Source organism: Bison bison, unplaced genomic scaffold (assembly GCF_000754665.1).
Source record: "Bison bison bison isolate TAMUID 2011002044 unplaced genomic scaffold, Bison_UMD1.0 scf7180017864135, whole genome shotgun sequence".
Lineage (NCBI taxonomy): Eukaryota > Metazoa > Chordata > Mammalia > Artiodactyla > Bovidae > Bison > Bison bison.
In genome coordinates this window covers 4,359,784-4,364,507 of record NW_011494707.1, presented here as the reverse complement: position 1 = coordinate 4,364,507, position 4,724 = coordinate 4,359,784, and the positions used below count along the sequence as shown (strand labels likewise).

The following is a 4,724-nucleotide window of genomic DNA, read 5'->3' as shown; positions in this document are numbered from 1 at the left end:
CAGCTCTTAAAGAAGTCATCTCTTGTTCTGGCTCTAGATTAACTTTGTTGAAACTTTCAGAATGCAGGAAGTTGCTAATAAACAGAACAGACTTACTCAACAAAGATGTATACTATACCCTCACTCCCTTTTCTCCCATTTTATTTGCTGGAAGGTTCTTGGACCAGACATATAAGACTGGTATTAATACTTTAAACACTACAGCAATACTCCAGTTCAGTTCAGTTCAGTCACTCAGTAGTGTCAGACTCTGCGACCCCATGGACTGCAGCACGCCAGGCTTCCCTGTCCATCACCGACTCCTGCAGCTTGCTGAAACTCATGTCCATCCAGTCATTGATCCCATCCAAACATCTCATCCTCTGTCGTTCCCTTCTCCTGCTTTCTATCTTTCCCAGCATCCGGGTCTTTTCCAATGAGTCAGTTCTTCCAATCAGGTGGCCAAATTATTGGAGCTTCAGCTTCAGCATCAGTCCTTCCAACAAATATTCAGGATTGATTTCCTTTAGGATTGACTGGTTTGATCTTGCAGTCCAAGGGACTCTCAAGAGTCTTCTCCAACAATACAATTCAAAAGCACCAATTCTTTGGTGCTTTATTTATAGTCCAACTCTCAGAACATGCTTATCCTGTTTCTTCTATTGGTACTCCAGAAGAGAAAAAGGTACTGAAACCCTTTCCTACTGTTTCAAAAGTTAATGATTCATTTAAAAAACATATGTTTCAAGCTATATTATTCTCTCCCCCTAGCTTCCTATAGTAAGTCTGTTCATCCCATCAAGTCATCTATCTGTTGGCAAAGTACACAAAAAGTTGTGACCTGCATGACCACCAAGATGTGGACACTGTGGGTGTCTCCCCAGGAGAACTACCCACAAAGGTGTGCACTCAGGGTGGCCACACACCTGCCACTGAACCAGAGCCTATGCTTCAGGAGGATGGCCTCAAAAATCTTCCTAAACACTTGGTGATCAATCATATTTTTATACCATCCATACCTGGAGGACTGTCCCCTTGAAGAGTTTAAAAATAGAGAACCCAAACATCCATGAATAGATGTATTTTCTCATTGATGGCTTTCTGGCTTATAGATACTGATGAAGTATCTCTATTCTATTCTCTTTTAATGGAATAGATTATATTTCTTTAATCTTCCCTCTTCTTTATCCTCTATTCATTATTCATGGTACTTATCACTAGTTTTTATTCAATTTTCTTTTAGTTTTAAATGAGCTTAGGGTACAGAGTTGGACACAGTGTGAGAATGCAGTAAGAAGAGCAGAGAGGAGTGTCGGGGGAACCTGGACACACCTGGGTTCAGCCATGCCATTACCTGCAGTATAAACCTGGTCACACTACTCAACCTCCCTGAGCCTCAGGTTCCTTATTTACACCTGAGGATGGTGATGTGGGTTGTTGAGAGTTTAAAGAGATTATATAAAGCATTTAACACAGACCTGGCATATAGCAACCATACAAATAGTGACAGCAATCATATCTTTAATGATATAATAATTTTTGTAGGTCATTCTCCTGTTAATGCATCCCCATGTCATACCTTTTAAATACTAACAATGACTCTGCTGCTACCTAAGACTAAATTCACAGCATTAGAGATGCCTAGGTCTTTTCCATTTGTGTTTTATTTATATCCTAGTTGTAGTCTCTCATAGTCTTAAATCGGGGTAGTTCATGCACTGTCTTACAAATGTCCTTGTTGATTTCTTCAGAAACAATTTCTCTCTGGAGAAACAGCCTTACTGTGACCCTACCCCCACGACGGCCAAACAGTGAGAGTGAATTTTTTCACAGGGTGTAAAGGGACTGAAATACAATGTATCTCAGACATTTTTTTGGCCAGGTAACCCAAATACCTGCACTTTCTACGTAAGCACAGTGCTCACTCCCATGTTTATTAGGGAGGAGGGAGTGTATTATTCCCTCCAGGGCACTATAGGGAAAAGTTCTTTATGACTTTTCAAGGTGACCTACACCGAATGGGCACTAATAAGACATTGCTGGTTTACTCTATTATGCATGTGTGTGTGTGTGTGCATGCACACGTGTGCATGCAGGCACACTCAGTTGCTCAGTTGTGGACACTCTTTCTGAATCCATGGAGTGGTATCCCAATAGTTGGGCTATTAAGTGTTCTGGTTCAAGTGTGATTTCATTTAGCAGAATCTACTAATGACACACCCGAACCAGAAGACAATGGCCTGACTATTGGAATGCCACTTTGGGAGGATTTCAATAAACATAACTATCTCAGGAAGCCAGTTTATTCTGAAGAAATTAGCTTCTAGCTTCCAACTCCAGGTTAGGATGTTCTCCGGTTTTGTCACCTCAGAAAATTCTATAATAGCAATATTTATTTACATTATACTTCGGGGATCAAAAAATTATCATTTTATTTACTTGTGTTTAAAATGCCCACTGACTAACTTAGACCCATTTGGGTTCTAGAAACTTTCAATAAAGTTCTCAGATTTGCCCTTGAAAGAAAGGATTAAAGATTCTTTTCAAGGAGCATCTTTTTCACACAGTGTGAAAGCGTTACAGGCGTTCCCATGGGAATGGGCCGCATACATTTCAGCCCTTCCCACAAGATGTCTATTGTTCCCTGGACTTCTCTGGGCTCCCAATGCTGCGACATGTTGCTATACTTCACTCCTACTGAAAGCCTCTGTGGCTGGGTTATTCTACATGATGCTAAAGGACTCAGCCCTTGGTGTTTTTGCTAGAACTCATACAGTCTAAGTGTGTAGCAGGCTTGTTATCATACGCATATACAAAAAATAGGTATGATGCCCTGTTTAGGCAAGAGCTCAAAAAAATTTACTTAATTTTGAACATGTATTGCAACTTATGAGAACACACATATTAATAGATAGGAAAGATTTCTCTTCATCAGGAGTGAGGGAAAGATCTAATGAACTTTCTAGACCAAGAATTTGTAATCTGTCATAATGGTTTCATGCGGTATCAATTTTCATTTATAAATTCTGACTTCGTAAGACATATGTGCTCTGGAATTGATACAAATCTCACCGAAAAATTTTAATTCCAATTTTCTGGGTTTGTTTTACAAGAAAACATACCCAGAGTTGCAAATTACAAGGAAAATTCAATGTTAAATGTATCTCTATTTACATTTAAATGTCATACATTAAACAACTGCATGACCAATTCAAATAATGCCCTAAGTATGTTTTTTTCTAGTTTTTATATTGAAAACATACATAAATATCATGGAATTCAGCTGTTGAGTACTACAGCAATTTAAGTATGTATTTGAAAAAGAAAAAAGTGGCCAGATTTAGTTATGATTTGTAAGGTGCCTGAATTATCAAGGGAAAAAAATTACAGCAACAGCAAACAATAATGGTGAGTGTCCAAACTAGTGACTGTAATGATACTACCGACTTTTCTTTGCAAAGCATAGGCAGGATCAGTTTCTTTGCTGGTTGCAAAATGTTTCTTGAGGTAAATAAAAATATGAAATAGAAATAAGCCCAAACTCTGATGGAGTAAAACAAAATGCACCTTCTGTGAGTCTAGAAGCACAGTTTTCTGCTCTAGAGGCCTAGAGACACGTTTTAATAATCCGCAGAGAGGTGGCTTTTTTTTCCCCATAATAACTAAAAAGTATGCATACATGGCTAGACACACAACTCCCAAATGCGCTTTATCTGCATAATCAGCCAGCCCCTGAAAGTTTCTCTGCCCTAATCCCGCAGCCCACCCTTTGCCTCACTGCAGCTTCTGACATTTACTTTAATTAGCTTTTGTTTTTGCTGAACAAAAGGACAGGAAAAAAGACAGCCATACCTCTTAGCACAGGAAATTCTGGCCATCATAGGAAATAGAGGGCAAAATGCTTGATCCCAAGAGCAATTCTCGGGGAACCCACAGCCATGCTCAGAAGCAGCCAGTCGCCCCTGCCCGGCTCTGTATGTCGGTAGCAGCGGCGCTTGCCTGCTCTGCTTGTCAAGCCCAAGGTACACTTGATTCCCTCCCCTGGACTCACCATGCTGAATTGAGCAAATGAGTAACTTCTCCTCCCTCTCTCAGACTTCTGCTTACTGCTAACAACTGGCACAAAGTTTCACTTATTTCTACAGTAGATTTACAGAAGCCTCTCTGAGCAGATTCGTAGTTTGAAAGAACTAGAAGATTTGCCCAACAACCAGTAATTTAGGTTCAGTTAATGAATAACTCACTTTAAGGAATCAAGGAAGTTTTAGGTCAATATCAGATGTGGGGCCTTTTATCAGGCAGGCATCAGTGAAAAGGTTTGGGGAGGGATGGAGGAAGGAATGTAGCAAAATAAGATAGTATTTAAGCCAAATATGATAAAAGAAAAATACCATAAGAGAAGGAAAATAACTAGCCTGAGTGAATACCATAAGAGAAGGAAAATAACTAGCCTGAGTGAACACACAATCTGGCTGTGCTATTAATATTGCTAGTGAAATCCTGAACAACTGAATGAAGGATCCAGCAGCACTAGGGGTTTTTCCAAGCCAGCACTGCAGAAATTAATTGATGGTACCCAGTGGATTGTCATATCTAGAGGCACTTCTCTCCCCTTGTGTGCATAACATGGGCTTTCCACCTTTATTGATCTGAGGTTTTGCCTACACACAAAGCAATAGAATATTTCTGAGTGTCTTCTAACTAGAGCTTTCAGTTAAATGAAGTATGTGAGTGTGGTGGAGTAG

At 39.8% G+C, this 4,724-nt stretch overlaps 1 protein-coding gene across 4 annotated transcripts in view; it reads right to left on the bottom strand.

The window, feature by feature from the left end:
* Positions 1-4,147, bottom strand: part of VEPH1 (ventricular zone expressed PH domain-containing 1) — a 276,656-nt gene extending 272,509 nt beyond the window's left edge. For 3 of the 4 annotated variants that reach the window (XM_010839863.1, XM_010839866.1, XM_010839867.1), the window contains exon 1: positions 4,031-4,147. The gene's annotated coding sequence lies outside the window, so the exon portion shown is untranslated. The other variant, XM_010839864.1, reaches the window with a different exon arrangement.
* Between the last annotated feature and the right edge of the window lie 577 nt (positions 4,148-4,724).